Below are 24000 nucleotides of genomic sequence, written 5' to 3' on the forward strand. Positions count from 1 at the left end.
TTACCGGACAGTCAGCCAGCCAATCATCACAGAGTGCATTTGGGTCTCCTAGGAGCACAGGGCGTTTCGGGCACCTCCCACACTTCCTGCCTACCGCAGACACTCTGGAGCCAGAGCCGGTCTTCACTCCGAAGCCCGCCAAAGGCGAATGAACAAAGAGACCAAAACTGGTTCGGCGCACAGAGCAAAACTCTAGAAGGACCTTTCCACAAAGACATGGCGAAAAAAGACCAGGAACCATTTTAGCAACAATGGCTGGTCGCTGACTTGGAAAAACATGGCTCCCGTGATTTAACGTTACCAGAGCTACGAATAGTTTGGGGTCGGGAAAAATCATGGTAGTTTGTTGTAAAACCACTGCCACCAGCCATTCTGAGAGGAAAGGGTAGCATTTGACTGTTAAATGATTAACTAGACACAGGGGATACCCATCCAGTACTCTACTCTAAGATAGGGTGGGCTGGGTCTAGAAATTTACAGGGATAAGTGAAGTCAATTTCAATCCACTGTTCTGGAAAACAGACGTTAATCCCAGAGAAGGTATTTAAACCTTGGGAAATCTGAAAGACTTCTCTGTGTCACTGCACTGAAGGTGCTTTGTGACACAATTGTAAAAGATAATACCTATTGGGTTCGTTAGACTCCATAAACAAAGAAAACACACACAGTAAACACATTGATTTGAAAAGTTCCCAAAGTTCAGCAAAAGAGCTGGAGTGCTCTAAGGTGGGAGGAATTGGCACATTTATGAGAATTCTCCCTAACAACTTTATTGGTTGGGATGACCAGTAAAATGACCGAGGAGGTGGTGGATGCTATCAGGTAGCTGGCAGATGTAGGCGAATTTTAAAAAAGTGAAGACAAGCCCGAGAGAGAGAAAAAGAGGGACAAACTCCCGGAAGGATATTTGATAGTCGAGATTCCTGTATATCCACGAAAGATAGGTTTTTGGCACTCTTAAAAGATGGGTGTACCACGGGAATACATTGATGGAATTGAGACACATGAAATGTATTGAATATATAAAAAAAGAGGGTTAGAAGGCAAAGTGCGGCATAAGCAAGTGAAAAGACAAGATGTTAAGACATCCAATGAAGAAAAGGGTCTCTCTGCACCGCCTGCGGAAGAGGCAGATGATGATGAATCTTTGGGGACACCTTTACCATATCAACCGACGGAAGCCGATTTACGGAAAGTGGCGAGTGCAATGTTAGAGACAGAGTCAAAATAGGAATAGGATTGTGGTCAAACGCTGGTAGCTGCTGCCCGATTTAAGGTAGACAGACGGCCTCATGTGAATGTAAAATTATTTTGGCAGTCAGGAAATACACATGAGGTTCAAGACTTAATTGATACTGGGGCGGAGGCCTCATTGACTCATGAGAACCCGTCAAAGTTTAAAGGTAGACATTTTAGCATTACGGAATTGGGAGGTAAAGAGACTCCCTCAGTTCAAAAGAAAATTGGCAATTTAAAAAGGAACAAGTATCAAGTATTGATTGTCCCCATACCTGAATATATCATTGGTTTTGATATTCTGGAAGGGTTAACTCTCGGATTAGAGGGCAAGATCTATCAGTTTGGGGGGAGCGCTTTAACATGTGCTCCTATACTTGTGGGAAAATTGAAAATGCTCCCTGTGAAAGTTCCAATAGCCACCAAACAAATCTCTGTGAAACAATATCGTATTCCTGGAGGGTAGAATGAGATTTCAAATACTATCAGAGAATATGTTGAAACAGGTGTATTGTGACCTGTGACTACAGCTTGAAACAATCCAATCTGGCCGGTCAAAAAGCCAGACGGAAGCTACAGGATGACTGTGGACTACCAAGAGTTGAATAAATATACACCACTGCTGGTTCGCGCAGAACCAGATGCGTTTACTTTGACTGGAAATGTGCAAAAATGTGAAGGAACATGGTATGCAGTAATCGATTTAGCGAATGCATTCTTTACCGTACCAACTGCAGAGGATTGTCAAGAGCGGTTTACATTTTCATGGAATGGGAGGCAGTATACATTTCAACGACTGCCCATTGGATACATGCGTAGTCCTACCATCCGTCACCGGCTGGTTGTAAAGGATTCCAATCGGGCATCACACACCGGACCAGGACTCTTGCCCTTAGCCTATGATATAGCGCTCAATAAGAATACTTTTGGTTTATTTTCTACGAATTTGAATTGAGCCTGCACCCAACATGTCTCACACCCCCTTTTACAAATACCCAGGGTCACAATGGACCATGAACCAGGCCGGTTGGTGGGAATAGAATATTTATTTATTCTAAATTCAAATGAGATCACACAATTTTAATATTGGGCAGCAATCACCAATGTGGTGATAATTACAGAATAAATGACAAAATACACTTATTTGGACCTTCTGTTACAACATATCCAAAGCACAAATGAATAGGAACACTTTTCTATTCGGGTAGATAGCACCAGAGTTAAGATTTCCCCCTGCAATGCTCCCTCAAACCCCAATTAAGGCAAGGTATCAACAAAGGCATACAGTTCCAAAAGCAACTTGAAAGTAAGAACAAAGTGCAGCCAAACCACACATTGAAAAGTTGCATTTTACACTTTTTTTGCAGTTTTAAAGGTTAAAATATATTTTTTTTTTAAACGGGTGAAATACACAGAATCGGAATGCGGTTTTTAGGCTGGGTGATAGATGCACATCACAGGGACAATAGGAAAGTGAAATAGAGACTATAACTGAAGAGCTGGATGAGATTGTCATGGTGAAAGAAATTTGGTTTTGGTAAAATAAACACTGTTAACAGAGAAAGTCGGTTTGGAAAGAAAGGACAAGTTTTACTTAAACTAGATTATCAAGAAGATAGCGCTGCCCATGAAACTGGTTAAGCGGCCTCATAAACACCCTTCAATGAATGGAAGAATAGCGCTAACACTAGAAAATCGAGGACAGGATGCACATAGAAATCTGACAATTTTGGACAAGTTACCAGGGTATGGATATGATTACTTAGCGAGTAGGACAAAGACAAGGTATCAGGTTGGAGTAGGCTATGTGTTGCTATGGGATGGGGAAATACTCACAATCAGCACTGGAGTTTGGAATTTGGGACAGCCAACCAGGTTTCTGGACTCAAGGCAATATCTGGTCACTGAAAACAGCTGGGCTTGTCTGGTCACGGCACAGCACCATGCAGGTAGTGGGGCAAAAAGGAATTGTACGATCGGACCGAAAAAAGGTCTGACCGTACAAAAAGTCAGAAAAATGCTACCACCAAAGGATCGAACACCAAATGTTCGAACCTTTGGTGGTAGCATTGTAGGTAAGTTTTAAAAAAAAAAAAAAGAGAGACTGCGGGGGTGTCCCCTGCAACACCCCGCTCATTATACTGTGTGGTATAGTGAGCAGGGTGTTGCAAGGGACACCCCTACAGCTCCCGAAAAAAAAGAAAGAAAAAAGGACCCCGAGGTGCCGGTTCCTGATCACAGAAGTGAAAGAGTACTGGCGCCGCAGGCAGACAGCGTAAAGGAATGGTAAGGTAGGGGTATGTTGGGGTGTGGGTGGGGGTGTGTCGTGGGTGTGGTGTGGGTGTGGTTTGTAGATGCATGTTCGCATGGGACATGTGCAAACATTTTGTGATTCGCACATTTCTAATGCAAACTTTTCCATCGCTGACTGAAAAATCAGGCAGATCCAGGCAAAACAAATACGGTCTGGTCACAGGATACTCTCCAAAAGTGTACCAAGGCTTTTCCCCATTCTCCCCGAGTTAGTGGGATTTTGTTATGGGTTTTAGTCATGAAGGGTAGTTCTGCCAGGATAGGAGGGCCTGAACCAACTATCCCTTTTCTGGCAGTGGAGTCTGGAATCTGCAGGGTGGATCTGGAATGTCTGGATACACAGGCGCTGGAAATTCAGGAAAGAGTCCTGTCTCTGTGAGCTCCCCCCATACATATAAGGCGGGTGACATCACAGGATTTATTGTTGGGCAGAACTAAGCTAGACCTACCCCCAAGAACCGGATAGGTCAGCCTATGTTGGCCGCCTCCTCAAGGAGGGGACTCAGTTTATGGAGTTGTGTTTCATGAGATACAAAGCCATCCCACAGTCCTTTTTGCCAAAAATCAATCTTAACATAAATCACACGTTTGTACAGTTGTGGCACTTTTGCAAATAACATAGGCAGATTACATATTTCACACAGAGCATAGCAGTCCAACTTCCAAGTTTGTACGACTTTGTTTCGTCCGTCTAATAACTTTATCATTTTTTGTGAGAAATATTATGCCAAAAATTCTATAACTTTATACATGTGTACATATTATCATAAGGCATGTTACTATTGAATTTCAAAGTGGCACCATATACGCTTTCCTGTGAATATCCAATTCTCTGCCATTTCTGTCCCAGATATGTCAGTGGAGGCTACCACGCCTTAATTTAAAGCCATCAAAATTGCATTTAAACTGTGAAACTTCACATTTCGGCGTTGTCCTAATGCAGGGATAAAAGTCTCAAAGTTTTATTAATAAACTAGTCTTTTGAGCCAGATGGCCAGCATTGTCTTCCAAATAAGGGCATAGCTTACACGGCTGCTCTGGAGTTGGCTTTGTAGCCCCCCAGTTGAAGTTGTTGGCGGTGTTATTTCCAAAATTAGCACCTATGTGTCCCAGAATCTATTGTGTTAAGCTGGAGCACAGACACAAGTCTGACGAGCGTGTGAGATGCATCCTCCTGGACCATACAAAGTTTCTAAGGGCAAAATTAGAACGTAGGTGTCCCACAAATCGATTGTGGCTCCTGTTGCAAGCACACAAATGTCCTTTGAAGCCAGCAGGAAAACCTGTTCTAGGGGCTTCCACAGCCCAGCCAATGCATTTATTTACATATTTATTTAGTTTTCCTGAGCCCAAAAGGTCAGGTTGTTAGAATCAAACATTATATTATCTTTTAACCAAACCCCCCTTACAGTTTTAGGCAAGGACACGGCTTTATTCAACATTACACTTTTAAAACAGGCATGTTTCTTGCTTGCAACAACACATTTTCACACATGGTGAATTCTGCTGGGATGTCCCTTTCAAATTCGGTTCTCTCTTTCATCTGGATTCCAAGCCCTAGCCAGTTTCTCTTATACAGCAATCTGTTCAAGGCACAGGTACACTGAAATTGGCATATGGCCAGAGAGCTATGGTTTCTTTTGAAGGGTGTATTTTGACATTTTGTAGCACAAAAGTGAAGTGTTTTTCAATACGGCTGAGAGCAAATTTGTTTGTGATTTTACAGATTTCTCCTGACACAGCCTGTCATTCAGTGATAATGCTCTCTTCTCCTGGAGCACAATCTGAATATGGATGGGCATAGCAGTGTCTCACTGATGAAAGCATTGTAATGTTGACAGATGAAAGCGCATCAGGGCGGCACCATTTTAAATGTAAAATACTTCCTTTTTCAAGGGAAATGTGGCGTTAGCAGCAAAGCAGCGCTGCTTTTCAATTTTCTTCTTGGGTGCATGTAAGAAAACACACTGGCAGCCTTTCTCAGTGTGCCCCCTGTTCCATCTTGCCCAATAGGTGCTTGGCAAGACAGTGCAGCCATCATTTTGTAGCTGCATAATGCAGTTTTGGTGCGAGGCAATGGTGCTCAAAGGACCCAGCGCAGCCATTTTTCTGGTAACTGCTGAATTGCAGCTTGCAGATGGAGGGGAATTCTCCTGAGTGGGTAAATGTATCCCACATGGTGGCAGAACATTCAGATAAGATTCCATTCAAACCTGATGTGCATGTTATTCTGATACAAGGAAAAGATGAGCAAAGCGTGCAAACACACCTAGATCTCATTATTGAAGGACTGAAAAGAGAGGGATGGGAGATCAATGAGAATAAAACCCAAGGTCCTGCGGAGACCGTGATTTTTCTGGGGATGCAGTGGCATAATGGGCACCGGGAGATGGTACAAAAGGCCAAACAGAAGATTCTTGAATTCTCTACACCTGTGAATAAAAAACAAGCTGAACAGTTTATATGATTGATTGGGTTTTGGTGACAGCATATACCACATTTGGGGCAGATTTTAGCACCTCTCTACAGAGTGACTCGAAAAACGTTTAAATTTGAGTGGGGAGAGGAGCAAGAGAAAGCGTTCCAATTACCCAAAGATACCATTCAGAGAGTACTGGATTTATGACCATTGAAGCCAATGGAAGTAGAATTAAATGCGTCAGTGCACGAAAATTATTCCCCCCTGAATAGGACATGCCCAGGAACCAAATATCATTAAATGGAAAAAGTACATACAAGATCGTGCCAAAACCGGAAAAAGGAAAGTGGCAAAATTACACGGACAAGTAGCAGGTGTTGGTCGATCTGGAACTCTCGAAAGAGAATGGGGTGAGGCAGTCTCCTATAAAATGGGAGTGCCATATGGAGAATTAACGAGGGAACAGACTGAGCATGCATGGTTCACTGATCGTACCGCTAAATATGTAGGATGTGAGCAACATTGGAAGGCAGTGGCCTATAATCCCAAAATGAGGAAGATATTGACCACCTCAGGAAAAGGGAAGAGTAGTAAATTATATGCAGTATATCAAGCATTAAAGCAGGGGACACCTGGTTGTTGTCATATATACACCGATTCCTGGTCAAACTGACTGGTTGCTTGCCAATTCTTTTGCAGATGACCATGCCACAATTTCAGTCATGGACAAGAAATCTGAGGAAGATGATCTGGAAGGGCTTACTAAATAGGCACACCAGAAAAGAGGGCATCTTGGAGAGAAGGCTACTATCAGGTTGGCACAAGATCGAGGGATTAGCTTGCCTTTAGGGATTGTGAAAACTATGATTTTACAATGTCCCGTGTGCCAACATCATAAACATTGGTCTATCCCACATATTATTCAGGGTACCCTAAAGAGAGGCAAATTACCTGGACAAATTTGGCAAATCAATTACATCGGCCCTATGCGTGTACTATTGTGGACACATTCTGGATATTTGATGGTAATGCCATGTAAAAAAGCTACCTACCCAATTGAACGCGATTACATTGTTAGATTAGGTGGCATTGTATTATGGAATACCTTTACAAATTCAAATTGACAATGGGTCACATTTTAAGGGAAACTTGATTCAAGATTATTGTCAAGAGAAAGGGATCGAATTGATTTTTCATGTCCCCTACCATCCTGAGGCTTTGGGATTGAGGGAATGAATGGCTTGTTCAAAGAAAAGTTGCGAAGGACTGGTGCTGGCAATTTGAAAGGGTGGCGTGAACCAATTCTGGATGCATTGCAAATTCTGACTAACAGCCCTATTGCGAACTGAGAAACTCTATTGATGCATATGTTAACACCAGCATTACAAAGGAAACTGAATAGGGTGGCTGAAACTTTGATGTATTGGGAAATGACACCTGGAGCACTCGCTCCTTATCGAGCCACCCCAGAGTCTACAGGGGTGGATTTGCATGCCAGGGAGGAAATGAGATTGGAAACAAGGGGTTTGGTATAATTGACACTGGGATTGGAGTGCACATTCTGTCAGAGCATATGGGACTCATCGCCCCTACATCTGGGTTAGCCCTAAAAGGGATCCAGGTGTTGGGAGGGATTATAGATGCAGATTATCGTGGAGAAATAAAAGTGATTTTGATTAATAGCAAAGCCAATATGCTACCGATTCACAAAGGTGATAAGGTAGCGCAGCAAATAATTGTACCTGTGACGATCTCCATGATAAATAAGGGAGAGCCTCCCACTGTGATAACACGTGGGGACAAGGGCTTTGGCACATCAGATACTATGGTCCCGGGAGCAAAAGTCTGGGTTGAGAAATCTAGTGGGCCTCCTGTTCTGGCAGATGTCCAAGTTTTTTGATAATGGAGCCGGGTAAAAAGAAATGGAGCTATGTCCGGCTGACAAATGTTATTTACGTGAGTGATGTATTCCGCTGATATCTGGTTCTCTATTTGATGTTTTGTTTTCAGACCCTAATCATGGTGTTTGCACTTGTGGACGTGTGTGTGTGGAGTGTCTTTGGGAGGGCCGGGGTCATGCGAGAAACGTTGGCAAATGTTACATTGAAGAATCTGAATTCAACAATTTGGACGACTAATGATAACGATGATGTAACCGCGCTACTGCTACCAGTTTCAATGCAGAGCATCATGGTTCTTGGAGGAAACGTCACGAGCACAGGGTTTAGCCTTCTGCTGCAGTTTCCATGACTTTTGTTCGCCATTGGCTATGCCGCAATTGTGAATCAGCCCGAAAATAAGCAGATTTTCTTGGCGCGTTGCGTGTTAAATATTTTGCATTTCTGTTTGACAGGCTTGCATGACGCCGCAAACTTGATTTCAACGTGCCTTGTGGCTGTGCCTACACCAGCCCCTGGCTGTTGAGGCACGTTTTTGGAGTACTGCATAATGACTCCCTCCTGGAGGATTCCGATGTCCAAAGTAATTTATCCGTTTATGAATATTGCCAATTTTGCGCGGACACTGATCGCAAATGGAGAAATATGACTTGTATTGTTACCTATAATATCACTCCTGCTGATGTATGTTATATAATTGCTTGATCCTCAGCGCATCGGCAAGTGTAAACAATTGGAACTAACAAGCGCACAGAAGGGTACAGAGATTGAAAAACGCCTGTGCGTTCATTCGCAGTCTGTGTGCATTGATGTATCTAATCATACGTTTTGTAATTTTACTGTTCTGGCAGCAAGCCATATTCGACATGTTAAGCTCCCTGTTGGATGGCTATTTTCCTGTGGTAACAGTACCTATTCTTATATTCCTGCTAACATTTCAGGTGGTTCCTGTGCATTAACCGGTCTTAGCTTAATTAGGTTTCCTTTACAGCCTTTAAGCGTGCTGTTCATCACATTGGTTTATCTTCCGATTGTGATTCTAATGTGTGATTGATATCTTAAGCGGAGGGGTTAGCATTGGCTTTTTCTTTGGTTGGGGTGTTTGGGTTGGCTGCTGGGGTCTATAAATCTTTGATTAAACTAGCTTATGTTGTAGTGAAAGGGCTTAATGAGACCTCTCAGGCTTTGATTTAACTCTTATTGGATAACAAACATTTTAGAAAAGCCATTCTACAGAACAGGTCCACTATTGATTATTGAAACACCATTTGGGTTGCAATATGATAGAAGGAATGTGTTGTTTTAATTTAGAAGATTGCTCCCATTCTGTTGAAAAGCATATTGGTGGTTTGCAGGAGTTGATTTCCCAAGTTACTCAAGAATTGGGCGGGAGCTGGTGGGATCAAATGTTTTCCTGGATTCTTAGTTCATTACGTTCTACATTTGTCTGGATCATTCTTATAATAATGATTTTTATTGTTGGTTGCTGTTGTATATCTTGTATTCCAAATTTAGTTGATATGTTTTGTCGGTGGTGAAGACCGCCTGCTTTTCCATTAGGTTATGGATGTTGAATGTCCAAAGGGTTGAGTGTAATGTGCGTGTGTGAAAAGGAGCCAACATGACGCTGGTGCGCCGCCATAGTACACAATGGAAGTCTATGCTCCTCTGAATTTAATTAGCGGATCTGAATTCTGCCACATTTGTAATGTTTATATTTGGAAACTGAGATTCACACCATAGAGGATAGTCGGAGCATTGTGCGATCAAGGACGCGTCGAGAAGTTATGCAGGTGCAGTGATAAGGGGTGCTTGGAAAGAATGCGCAAGAGACAAGCTTGGTTTTTCCACTATTAACTGGACTTTTCCACTCTATTCCCCCATACTTGTTGTCCGTCCTTTGGCCGGGGACAGTCAGCAACCAAAGGGAGGCTGGGAACTGTGTCCCCATAAGAGAGAGAGCATCCAAGTGGTAGACAAATTTGGAACCGGGTGAAGAAGTCTTGCTGGGAGGGAGAACGCTCCTCTCCAGACCCTGTTAGTGTGTGATCTCTCTGCCTCCCTGCCTTGGGACTAGGTAGTGTTGTGGTGGCCGAGATGAAGCTTTCTTCTTCAACAACCAGAACGGTGATGGATTTTCTCTGTTCTTGTTAACGTATATGTCTTGATTGTATGCATTTAGAGTGCAGCAAGCATGTTTTATTATATGTGAATAAAGGGCATTTAAAGAGCCAATTATATTTTAACTATTGTTTTAGGGTGCGTTATTGCCTTACTGAGTCTGAGAGTTATTGGTCACTGTGGTCAGGTTAAGTGATTTTTAAAGCCAAAACACGACTTACAGCAAAACAACCTTTTGGCTCCACAGGCCAAGTGATGCAGAACAAAAAAAACTGGGTGAATTTAACTCTACTTTTTAGGCAACCTATAAATAAACATTAGGACACATATATATGACACTTAAAGCATAAGGGGTCATTTGGACACAATTGTATGTTTGAATATTATTTGCAAGTAAGACTTGCAGAACGCCATGTACTAGCTCCTCGTTACCGAGTGGTTACTCCTGGTCACTGGCTAATGCTGGCAACCCATGAGCCTCATTTAGCTACTGCTTACCCAATCTTAATTTCAATCCCTGCGCTGTTTTCTGTTTCAGGCTCGGAGGAAAAGAAGGGAAAGCAAAGGGGAGGCAGAAGAGGAGAGTGAACTAAAAGGGAACAGTGAATGCACGGAATGAAGAGCGAAAGGAGGAACAGACAGGAGGGTGCGTGAGAGAAGAGACGAGGCAGGAAAAAGAGTATGAGAAGTAAACAGACAGCACTAATAAATTAAGGACGATATAAATGGATAGCATAGATGGCAGCATGCAAAAAGAGGCGAGCTAGAAAGAGATAAAGAGAACATAACCAGAAAACATCAAGAGGAAGGGAGAGAGACAGCAAGACGGGCTTAAGACGGAAAAGGATTGGAGGTAGTGATAAGGGAAAAAGATGGACAGCCCACAGGGAGATAACAGGAGAGAGGAGACAGAAATAAAACAAGAGTAGCAAGACCGAGACAGAATGCAACGGAAATATATAACCAAATAAGAACATTAGGCAGAGAAATTAAGAGGCAGTAGGAGAGGAAAAGGAGACAGACTGGGTGAGACAGAGAGATAAAAAAGACAAATAAGAATCTGTAAAGGAGAGAAGGGATGGGTGAAAGAACAGTAGATGGAGATTGTAAAGCAGCGTAAGGAGAGACCAGACAGATTACGGAGGAGGGCAAAGAAAGGCGACAGAACATTAGCGAGAGAGTGAAGAGCAGAAAGGAAGAACATTAACAGGAGTGTGAAATAAGGAGGGCTAGCGTACAGAGAGGATAGGGGAAGGAGAATGAAGGAGGGAGGTAGAGAGAAGGGAAAAAGAGATGGACAGCCCACAGAGAGATAACAGGAGAGAGGAGACAGAAATAAAACAAGAGTAGCAAGACCGAGACAGAATGCAACGGAAATATATAACCAAATAAGAACATTAGGCAGAGAAATTAAGAGGCAGTAGGAGAGGAAAAGGAGACAGACTGGGTGAGACAGAGAGATAAAAAAGACAAATAAGAATCTGTAAAGGAGAGAAGGGATGGGTGAAAGAACAGTAGATGGAGATTGTAAAGCAGCGTAAGGAGAGACCAGACAGATTACGGAGGAGGGCAAAGAAAGGCGACAGAACATTAGCGAGAGAGTGAAGAGCAGAAAGGAAGAACATTAACAGGAGTGTGAAATAAGGAGGGCTAGCGTACAGAGAGGATAGGGGAAGGAGAATGAAGGAGGGAGGTAGAGAGAAGGGAAAAAGAGATGGACAGCCCACAGAGAGATAACAGGAGAGAGGAGACAGAAATAAAACAAGAGTAGCAAGACCGAGACAGAATGCAACGGAAATATATAACCAAATAAGAACATTAGGCAGAGAAATTAAGAGGCAGTAGGAGAGGAAAAGGAGACAGACTGGGTGAGACAGAGAGATAAAAAAGACAAATAAGAATCTGTAAAGGAGAGAAGGGATGGGTGAAAGAACAGTAGATGGAGATTGTAAAGCAGCGTAAGGAGAGACCAGACAGATTACGGAGGAGGGCAAAGAAAGGCGACAGAACATTAGCGAGAGAGTGAAGAGCAGAAAGGAAGAACATTAACAGGAGTGTGAAATAAGGAGGGCTAGCGTACAGAGAGGATAGGGGAAGGAGAATGAAGGAGGGAGGTAGAGAGAAGGCAGACAATGTATCAAAGCAGCAAAAAATGAATATTCTTGTGAACAAGTTTGGCAACAACCCACTGTGGAAATATAATCCTTAGTGCCGGGCCTTTTGCGGTCAGGACCGCTCCTATGATCCCCCACCCACATCTGCAACATGTGTACCCAGCCCTCTTGTCACATATGGAACCCTCATTAATCCCACTCATTAGGAAGCTGTTAATCTTCTTGGCACATCTTCACCTTGCCGATAAACTAAATGCCTCTTATGGACCTCAATGGTCTCACCCTCCAAAAGATCCAATTTCACCCCTTCAGAGGCACAACCGGTTAAGAGGTATGTATACATAAAAGACGCGACTGGAGGCCCACCCATCAACCACCTACCGTAACTAGGGATATGTAGTATGTGCACCTGTGGAGTACGTGTACCTTCCACCACTTTTACCTCCATGATGCATACATGGCAACATGCTCCATTCGATTTGGACGTTGCCAATACAGTTCTTTCTTTTACTTTGCATTCTAGGACTTGTAGTCCTGGATGTAGTCCTAGATTTACAATGTAAACCGCTACTGTACAAGCATCTCCTGTATGGGAAGAGATATGATGGCATGCATGAGTTCAATATCTCCATGCGGTAGCCTCCTTATTTGAGGGAGTGGGGGCTCAGACAAATACATGTCTGCCATGGAGTGGCCTGGCCTTAAGAAGTTTGAAGACTACTGGGCTAGAGGGTGGAGCATGTAACGTGAACAAGATAGCCACAAGGAGTAAGGAAGTAGCTTGACAAAGTGGTGAGAAGTAGTGGGAAAGAAGCTCTGATGAGAGCATTAAAGTTTTGTCGGGGCAGCCATCCAGAAAGAAAGCAGAGAAGACAACTGTGGTGGAAGTGGTAGAGGGACAGTAAGAGTGTTCAGAGACGCAACAGGGGCTGAGGATAGACCGGTTCCATTAGGAACAAGCCTGTTCAGATTCGTTGAGGACAACAAGGTTGGGGGATTCGCGGAACCGCACTAGGACTTGAGCTCCGGAAGACAAAGCACAGAAGGAAGACATGAAAATAGGATGACGCAGGAGATGTGGCCAGAGAATAGAAAGGGGATCGTGCAAGGAAGACGAGAGCCCCTCATAGAAACACAATTGTTGCAAACCCTCAGGAAGGTAGACGACGATGGGGATTTGGGGTACAATGCCGGGACCCTGGGTGGGGAGAGGATGAACAAACATAAACGGAGGCTAGGTTAGCAATTGTCTGAGGCTACTCGTGGATTCCTCAGCCAACTGAACCCCAGCACCAGACTCTGTGAAGTCTAGTGTTTTACGTTGTCTTTTACCAGCTGTTTAATGCAGGCCTGTAAGTAACCCTAATAAACCCTCTGTGAAGAATAATACTATTAGTCTGTTGACCCCGCATTGAATCGTGAGAGGGTCTAGAAGCAAGAGCACAAGCAGTTAAAAGGGCAGCGTTCCAGAAACAGGAAAGGCAGTGTGGAAAACGGATGCCTTTTTCAAAACACTAAAACAATAGCAGTTACTTGGGTAGGGAAAAGTATTCCGGTCTATTTTCCTTTTGCCAACACAATATAGTCCCCCTCAAGTAATTCACTTTTTCAAACAAAACCTCACATACTAGCAGTCACTTAGCACTAGTACTAGCCTTACTTATGACTGTGATAACGTTACAAGACATCCTTTCACAAGTAGAACTGTTTGTCTTTAGCATACTTTTAATATTAATGAGATCAAGCTTTTATATGGTGGATTCCTTCCTAGGGACCAACAGCAGTTATTCACAATTACGTTGTTCTCAATTTATTGCCCATGTAAGAATGAAGAGCAGAGTCCGCTCCGCCAGGATTCAAACTTGTGACATGCAGTCAGGCTCCATGTCATAGGAGAACAAACGTGTGAGCGATGCCCCAGGCATTGAAGCAGACCAGATCTGGCACATTGGTCTAGGAGGAGCTCTATTATTCAAGTCTGAAAGGACTTTTGCTGTATGCAGTTACACTTGGGAAAATTGTATGCATAACCTACTTGATCAAAACTAGAGAGTCTGAATTGTTATTAGGAACAATGCATGAAACACAGGTCAAAGCATATTGCTCTACACTCACTCGATCCTGTGAATAGCACATTACTACAATAACTACTTAACTGAAAACGTCGTGAGGACAGCGACACACCAATATTTTCACAGCATTTCAGGCTCAAAATGAAGTACAAAAAAGGTGCAGCCTAAAAATCTGGCAGTAATTCAGGATTGGGTGCAGAATTCTAATGAGTTCCCAAAGTAACTAATCTATACGCCTGCACTTCACATGAGAAGAGACCATCCGTATTGTCTCAGCCAAGTGGGCAAGCCATGTATTCAGTCCGCTTTTAATAGGGCACGTACTGTAAGCCTAAATATGTATCAGGATTACTTTTTGTCCCATGTGGAGGATTTCCTTTCCTCACTATCACTTCAGAATGAGAAGCTTTTACTTATGTGGGGAGCTGAACATCTGGTTTGATTGTCCGGACCGCAGTGAATCCACCAAGCCTCTTATCCTACTATTTGTTGGTACCTCTTGCACCATCTCGCTCCCACAGAGATGGTCACTGCTTACAGTTATATTGGGGAGAAGATGAAATCTCTGTGCCTTGCTCCTCTCCTGGAGTAATCATTTTGCAAGACTTTTCACTATTAATTTCTCCTTTCTGATAACTGATCAACATTCTGTTTTAATGGAACCTTATAGGGCCAATGATTAGCAGTGAAGTTTTAATCTCCATTCTGCCTCACTGTTTTGGAAATTCTACTACAATACCGTTTTTCAATCAATGTCAATCGAAATACAAAGATTGTCAGTACTTTGCTCATCTATCCATTGCCCAAAAGAAGACAAAAAGAAGATGATCAACCCTTGGTGTCCTTAAAACAATTTTACCATAAGAAAGAAAAACTATGGCATAGAACTAGACTGGAATCTCATTTTAGTGATGCACATTTTGCAGTTGGAGATTAGAAAAGAGCCATTGCTTCAGCTAAAACTACTATTTTCACGAAAAGGTCAATTTGGCCATTAATAAACTTGCAGTTTTTTTCCAATTGTGAATACATTCCTCAATCCTCCCTGCTCTTCCCAAGCTTCGTCATCATCAGCATCACTCTGCAGTTACTTTAGCAAACGTTCTGGAAAAGATTCACAAAATGTACATGAATTTCACTCTGACCACACCTTTATCTTCTTTCTCTTCATTTCCCTTACCTTCCACTAATGTGCCTTTCTTTTAAACGTCTGTCACAGGAGACTGTCATCCTATGAGTAAACTTAAACCCGCCTGTTCTGTAGTGGATGTTCTTCCAGCCTTTCATGGCACAAGCTCATGCAGAGACTTAAGCAAAGCAACCGTTGCACATTCTGCCAATCTCTCTCTTATGGGATGAATTGTTCTCTCCACCCCACACCCCCAACTTGAAAACCACTATTACACTGTTTAAGAAACCCTCCCTGAACCCAACAGTAATGGCAAACCATCGGCCCATCAATGGTTTACCATGGCTGGCTAAGAATCTTGACAAATGTGTTTTTACCCCCACGGACGGGCTTCGTTCAGTGTAATCAAATTCTGAATTTATTTCAATCTGGCTTTCGACCCAAACATGGGACTGAGACTGCCTTGGAAGCAGTCTGGGATGATCTGTCAATCGTTCTGACTAGGGCCATCTATCCATTCTGATCATGTTGGATTTATTTGCCGGAATGAGACGGTGGATCATGTACTTTTAGTATAGGACTCTGTACTTGTAGGTGAAACTGGCCCTGCCCTAGACTGGTTCCAGAGGTTTCTACGAGACAGAACTGAAAGAGTGTGAAATCAGGATCCATCAGCTCTACCCCTTTCCCTTGTTTTGATCAGTTCCAGAACTGCCACGTAGATATTAAGTCTTGGCTGTCCAATAACAAAGAATCAGTTCAATCCAGCAAAAGCAAGTTATGCTCTTGGGTCCTGAACATCTGCTAAATGACTACTTGCCATCCCCCTCTCACCCCATTATTCGGTCTTCCGTCAACCTTTTCGATGCAGGTAAAACATTTCGGGATCACCTAGGACAAGGAACTCACACTTATCAAACAAGTAAGCTTGGTGGTAAAATCATCCTTGGTCTGTTTTTCTCTTATGTCGTATCCTTTCTTCTTTCCTAAATGGGATCCTGCCACTGTGGTTTGATGCTTTGATTAGGTTTCGTTGGACTATGCCAACGCTTCATCTGAGCAGAATAAACCAGTGGCTTCCTTCAATCCTCGAGCACATTGCTCTATTCTAAAAATCAAACGTTAGCACATGCCAAGTATTTTTAAAAAACAGTTTAACGTTCACAAAATATGTAGAAGTTGTAAAAATCAACTACACAATAACATTATTTAATGAAAAAGCACCACAATCTAGAGAACAAAAAAAAGTGACATACCAGACCAACTCTGAAAGCGACACCAGCAGAAACACCAAAGATCTATCGATTGTACTAATTGTTCCTGAAGAACTGTCTCCTCGCAATTGAGGTTGAAGCCAGTGGCAGATCCATGCCATAAACAAGAATGTCAAGGGGAGCTCAACCAAATTCCAAATATTTACACCTACAGAAACCCCTGCCGTATGGCTTCATGCTACAATTTGATCACTAAAGAAAAGTGCTTCAAAAGGAGGATACAACATGTTACACATATGCTGCAAACGAGTATTCCAAGGATTTCTGCCCACATACCACCTCTGGTTATATGCCCCCTTCTAACTTAGATGTGTGATGCTGCTGGAAGAACGAAGATATCAGAATAGAGTATAGATGAAGAAAGTTTAAATCGTAGCTATTCAAATATTGCCATGAACTGGTGAAGGCACGCCCTCAAAACGCTTCTGTCAGAAAAAATACAACCCGCTAGGAAAAAAAGGCCAAGAGATTCTTGCAAGCATAACAAGTTTTAATCCCACAAATAGGGAGGCCAGCAAAGAACTCTGCTGCTCAAGAACGTTCTGCCGGAAAATAGTACATGCAGAATGTTATAAGGAAACACATCATCACTAATGACGTCACATATACAGTGAAAACCTGTGTGACTGGTTGTTGAAACCCTATACATGGGTGGCCTGCTCTATAGGGGATACCAGGTTTCTATTGGTCCCAGCCACGTCCGTCCATCCGTCCGTCCGTCTTCCATCTCGTGGGGTCAGCTGGGCTCAAATCCAGGGAACCAAGGCAGAGTTTGCAATTAGTAACTATGTGAGACAATGCTACTCTATCACTGTGGCGGGCACCTGGAAATCTCTGACACAGGGGGAGGCTTAAGATCATGCTGACCCACACATTCTTCACTCAGTCCATATCGCACTCTCTACACCCAAGGATTCCACCCTGGCTTTGGACTATCATTTATTCCACCATGTACCTCTCATTACAAAGTTTGTCATTATGCAAGGTGGTGGAATGGTCGTGTTCTTTTATATTTTTTTATGACCACTGGGTTTATGGTTGGTGGTCCGAGGTCACCTACTATCCTAGAAGTCAGGGGTCTTGGACTGGGGCAGGTGTGGGAGTCATAACTAATGGTGGGCTGGGTGGGGGTTGTAGGTCTGCTTTTGGCCTGGCTGTGATAAACGTGCATTATGAGGCGCCTGTTCCTGTCTTGCGGCCTTGCAGGAATAACGCGTATTAGCAACAGTTATGGAACAAAGGGAAGTTCCTACGGCAGCGAGCAGCCTGGGTCTCTCCATTATCAGCGCTTGGGCTTGTTCAGGTTTCTTCCTTGGGTCTGTGTTTACAGCGCAGCCATGCAGGGCCAAATGTTCTTTCCAGAACTACAAAAATGATGCTTACTTATATGTAAGCACTAAGCCTACTCATTTGTAATATTGTGTTCGTACAGGGTTTCTTAGCACGCCCCTCTGCCCTGGTACATCGCAAGTATAGTTATTACTCTAAAGTGCCTAGGCGGGTGGGAGAGGTTCATTTCCTTCCCAACACTAGTTAGGAGGCCAGCAATGCCTGTACAACAGTGGCTAGATACTCAAGGTATAACTGCAGTAACACATCCGCGCTCCATGGGAAGGGTAGTACCAGAAAACAGCAATGTTATCCAGCCTCATGAGGAGTGCCACCTGGACATTGTCGATTGTAATTAAGTACTTAACATAATTTAAAATTCTGGAATTCCTTTTGTCCTCATCTCAAGGTTTGTTGTTTTATGATTGAGACTCAGCTACCAGTAGACCATCAGTTTCCTCAAGTGTGCTACATATTGAAGGTGAAGCAGTCCAATTAACACATACACACCTTCATCATGGGTGCGCATCATGCAAGCTTCCAGACATTTTAGCCTTTTGAATGCGGTGTGCGTATAGACACACAGCATGAAACTGTGGTCTTGTTTTGGATCTTGATCTGAATATCGCTTGTGAAAGAACCCACCAGAGTCCGCCCCTGCAAAGGTCACTCTTTCACATCTCCATCCCCCCCTTTTCACATGACACTGTAATCATATGAGCATTTCGGGTGGGATCCCTGCACTAACATCCTGTTGCGCAGCTCACTCCTCCACCTCTCTCCCCCCTACATTCCCCCGCTCCCTTCACTTACCTCACCAGCCCCTGCTACATCTTTATTCCAGTCTTTATTCCACTGGCCTGAAGTACAGCATACTGTGCGTCGACCAACGTGCAATTAGCTCACACAGTCATATATATTCAAGGCAAAAAGAGTTGCAGGGACGTTAAGGTGAGAACTTAATTCAACAAAACCCCTGAAATTCAGCTAAAGCCACCTTAACTTCGTGCCCCCTGTTGCACAGCCTATGACCACAATGAGGACATCGAAGTTTATAGTGGCCCCTTATTAGCCCCTTATTAATGTTCACTGTGATGTCATCATTGTGGTTATAGTATCACAAATAAGGGGTGGATGCATCTGAAGTATGAAGATGCTGATCCTACTTCTAAACTCAAAAAATCCCTAAAGACAGACCGCCCCTGTGCGTACCGCTATCCCTGGGTTGCATTGGTGCACTGCAAATCTAATAGGAATAACCGGAAAGGAAGGGTGTAGCGCTAAACTGAACTAAAAATAGTATTAAAAAAATTGCTTGTAAATATAATAGCAATAATAGAACAATCAGGCTGGGATGTTAAGTATATGTTTGTTCTCCCCTGTGAAGACTCGTCCCGCGAGATCTTGGGGCTCCGAGATCTCGCACGGGAAATGCACTAAAGCAGCAGAAAAAGCAGACACATGGAACGGACAGTGACTGAAACCATTGAGCAACAACAATGCAATAGATGGGTACCTCCTACGTCGCTGGCAAAAGGGGAAGCAACCAGCAACAAAGCACAAAAATCAAGCCAGCGGATATGTAGATAAGTCTACTGAAAGAAGCACAATCCCACCAGCCGTTGGGAGCGGTCCCTCTATAAACTCCTCAGATCACTGCACATAATTCACAAAAACATTTATGAAAAATTTGTTTTCCTTTATTTAATTAGAAACATTAAAATGATTATTAAATAAGTCAGATCTCATAAATGAATAAGAGTAAATGTAAATATAGAACATACAACTATACAGCACGGATAAATTGCATAATGTAAAGAAAATACTAATTTCCCAATAGGACTGCTAAGAGCTTGCTGCCAGATCACAAGCTGGGGAATGATCACCATCGTCCCCAAATAGGTCTAAGTCAGTGTCGGTGGATTAAACCCACTCGAGAGAAGGGAATCCCTTGGGTAGGAAAAATCCTGGTCAACCAAACAAAGACAGGATGGTTTAGAAATGAATTCAAATATGGATTGAATCCTGAAAGTGGCAGAGAAGAAAAATCGTTGTTTCCAAATGTAGCAGTTCAAATATTTCATAAAACGAGAAACTGAAGAATCTTCACAAAAGTAATAATAATAAACCCATACTCTAAAAAGTCTAACATGGGATGCTATACGTCAACTACTGAGGTGACATGCGAAATAAACCACAAATACATAAAAACAGTATAGTGAGCATGGCGCCTTAGAACAGGTAGTTTCGATGGAAAACACGTCTAGCTGAATTACAGATGTCCATCTTCATCAGGACGTAGCATTCCCGAATAAACTTTCTTGAAAATTCATCTGTGTCTTGGATTTACCTACACAAATGTTACAAATTACAGAGAGACACTAAAATGTATGTTCTCCAAATAGAAAATAATAATAAAAAGATATAACATCAGAACCACCATATATGTAAACAGCACAATAGTTCATACAAAATATCCGTACATAAAAACAAGTGATCTGAGGATCCCAACGAACGACCAATCCCCCAACATTGGGTTGGAACGTGCAAAGTGACTTGTAGGGGAGAAAATCTAATTAGAGAAAATCTATTTACCTTAATCTCAGACCCTTTTGGGGTGGGCCCAGGAGCCTGGCAAAAGAGTCCAGGAAGTAGCTATCCGGCCACACCGAAACAAATCTCAAATGAATTAGATCTGTAATGGATGAAAATAAAAAAAGTCACAATGTGGTCATAAAATTTCTCTGGTGACTCGAGTGAGATGCAAGCAGCCAAAGAGGAAAACCAAAAGTAAAGAAATAAATAAATTCCATTCTAAATAAATTAGACATATAAAAATGTAAAGGAAAACCCAACAATGGGACCACCCATGTGTCAAAGATTAATTGAAAAATAAGAGATGGAAAAGCCAAAAAAGTGATACAATAGTAATGATAAAAAAGAAGATCCTGCACCCGGGGAAAAGGGATAAGGGCAACATCCTAATTTCTAATTATGCTCAACATTGATCAAGTCCAGATCTATCAATCAAGTACCATCCATAGGTGATTCCTTTATCTGTGGTACGGCCTCAAGTTCATAGACAGTTCGGGATTTCGGTGGGTTCCCCAGAAGGGTGAACCTCCAAGTATCATTCAAGGATAGACAGAGTTTATGGAGCAATAGAAGGTACAAAAAGCTGATAAATCATCTGTTATGCCCCGAAATATAACGTACATAGAATACATCACTGCACTGTATGAGGTAAAGGCAGAAAGCATAATCTGAAAGTTCGTAAAAAACTGAACTTACACAAGTCCATGCACAGCAGGATCTATATGTCTATTGTGTAACCTAAATAACGGTACTGAAAGGCCTCAACATATAAGCAAGTCTAATTCGTAAACATAAATACCTCCACCATAGATATTTAACCTAATCTAGAATAGAAAGGTGAAAAGAAGCCGAAACCGTGAGGGATTCCATCTGGCTACCTGCTGAAAGTTACTTACCTCAGAGGCAAACGCCCTCAACACCACACCAGGAAGTCGGCAAGCGAACTTCCTGTGTTGGCGTGTATCCGAGGTTAAATACGCGAATGGGCGTATCAAATCGGACGTCTAAAACGTCTCTATTGCACATGACCCCTTACATGGGAAGGCGCATCCAATACAGAGCCACGTGCCGCGTGGTGAAAAACGAGCCGAGCGAACACAATCTCGCCCCCAAAAACACACAGCAGGCCCATCGTCACCTACACCACGGCCCGAGCGCATCGAGCGCACCAAGGACAACCCCCACACACACACCACGCTGAAAATCGTGCAGCGAGGCCAAAACACAGGGCCGGGGCTGAATAGAGGGCCGATAGAAATAAATCACGTGACTGGCCACGTGGTTCAGTGTAGAACGCGTGTCAGATTATAACAAGATGTATGATGCATTAACAATCAAACTAGGCAGAGCCTAGAGGCAGAAGCAAGCAATCCAGACAGAGGACTAAGGCCAGAAAACCCAGAGTACATGAAAACGAGGGCATTTGTATAGTATGCCACAATAAAAAATGTGAAACCAATCTCAAAGATAACAACCGGAATAACACCAAAAAAGTAGAGACAACGAAGGGAAAAATTATTATACACCCAAACCTATGGTACATCTCTACCGATGTCAAGATGGGCGTAACACCTCCCGTGTTATCAATGAAGTACAGGCTAGAGCCTGAAGGCACCAAGAATAGCCAAAGGCTAGAGGGCTAGAGTCCAAGAGCTGTCTCGACATTAAAGATCTATTGAAATAACGCATGACATTCTTCATGGGCATTCAGGCCTAGTGTATTACTTTGTGTGTTAAATATCCACCACTGTTCCCTTCGGGACAATTTGGTGGCAATAGCATAATGGTCTGGTCCCGTGACTCTTTCAAGACACCATCAACATAAGTTTTCACAGTCGTGTTGGTCTTCAACAAAGTGAGCAACTAAAGGAAAAGAAAAATTGCGAGTCCTAATTCTGGACTTATGCTCAGAGATTCTCAGTTTAATGGGTCTAGAGGCTTTGCCTATATATGACTTGTCACATGAACACATAATCACGTTAATCACGTTTTTAATTTAGAATTACACGTCGTGTGATCCCTCAGTTTCCAGACTCTATGGTTGATGGTAACAGTATTGGTCACTGTGGTAGATCTGCACTGGTAACAATTACCACAAGGATAGTTACCAGTAACCCTTTCCATGCCCCACATTTCAGTGATGGTTTTAGGTGCCTGGATGATCTACAGTCTAGCTGCCTGGGATAACCAACTCTTCAAATTCCTGCCCTTTTTGAATGCATACATAGGATGTTCCAAGTCGGACATGTTCATTTGAAGTAGATGCCAGTGCTTGGCAATTGCCTTCTTAATTTTGGCATGATGGGTGCTGTAGGTCATGGCACAGACCATACGCGACTGATTCTGGGTGGTGCGGGTATTTTTAGTCAACAGGACTTCGCAATGCTGATATCTTGCCCTTTTATGGGACTGTCGCAATATGTGAGCTGGATAACCTCGCTGAGATAGTCTGTTCTCTATGATGTTGGATTGAGACACAAAATCTTTCTTGTTCGTACAGTTTCGCGTAGCTCTTAAAAATTGTCCATAGCGAATACTTTCCCTTAAAGATTGCGGATGAAAACTATCAAAGTGAAGAATAGTATTTCGATCCATGGTCTTACGGAAAAGGTCCACAATGATAGCACCGTTCTGAAGTGTCAAATCCAGGAATGAAATTGACATACTGTCCACAGACATAGTAAACTTGAGATGGTCATTCAATGAGTTAATCCAAGTCAGGAATTGTTCATGATCTCCCATAGATTTATCCCACACGATTATATCGTCTATATATCTTTTATAAAAAAGAATAGATGGCAAAAAGGGATTGGAGATATCAAAGTGAGTGATAAACAAGTTTTTGTCTGGATCGAATGGAAAGTTTTCCAAATGGACAATAGCATCAGTGGTATCAGCCAGGTAGGTCAGTGTACTAGCTGCCAAAGGTTTGAGGAAATAATCAATGTATTTTCCCAAAGGTTCTAGAATAGAACCGCAAAGAGACACTATCGGTCTGCCTGGAGGATTTAATATATTCTTGTGGATTTTTAACAAGATATAAAACAAAAGGTACGCGTGTTCCTTTGCCAGTGAGAAATAAGAATTCTTTGGTACTAAGGATATCCGCATCTTTAGCCCGTGTGACCAGGGCTGAGATTTCACTTTGTATAGTCTCTGTCGGGTCCCCCTTGAGTTTGAAATAAAAGATCCCATTATCCAGTTGTCTTAGTACTCCTGAATCATAAAAGGGTGTGTCACAAACGACCACTCCTCCACCTTTATCTGCCTGTTTGATAATAATAGAAGTGTCTCTTTTCAGTTCTTGCAAGCAGGACAATTCTTTTTTGGAAATGGTATAACATCGATTTGAAATTGGATCACCCTGAGCTGAGAAGATGGAATGAAAGTCACAAAGGACAGCACGTTCAAAGGTGATCGTTTCACTAGAAACCATCTGTGATGTAGGCATGAAACGGAGTATTGTTGTTTTCTAAATCACTACCGTTTGTACCAAAATG

The 24000-nt window shown here is 42.7% G+C and overlaps 1 protein-coding gene across 5 annotated transcripts in view; it reads right to left on the minus strand.

The window, feature by feature from the left end:
• SHQ1 (SHQ1, H/ACA ribonucleoprotein assembly factor) overlaps nucleotides 1-24000 on the minus strand; it is a 671809-nt gene that overhangs the window by 624773 nt on the left and 23036 nt on the right. The window contains exon 2 of one of the 5 annotated variants that reach the window (XM_069643205.1): nucleotides 20501-20600. The exons of the other annotated variants lie outside the window; for them this stretch is intronic. The gene's annotated coding sequence lies outside the window, so the exon portion shown is untranslated. The remainder of the gene's footprint in view (nucleotides 1-20500; nucleotides 20601-24000) is intronic. 5 annotated transcript variants of the gene reach the window in all.

The sequence above is a fragment of the Ambystoma mexicanum genome, chromosome 2p (assembly GCF_040938575.1).
Source record: "Ambystoma mexicanum isolate Mex_15411 chromosome 2p, UKY_AmexF1_1, whole genome shotgun sequence".
In the NCBI taxonomy this organism is placed as follows: Eukaryota; Metazoa; Chordata; class Amphibia; order Caudata; family Ambystomatidae; genus Ambystoma; species Ambystoma mexicanum.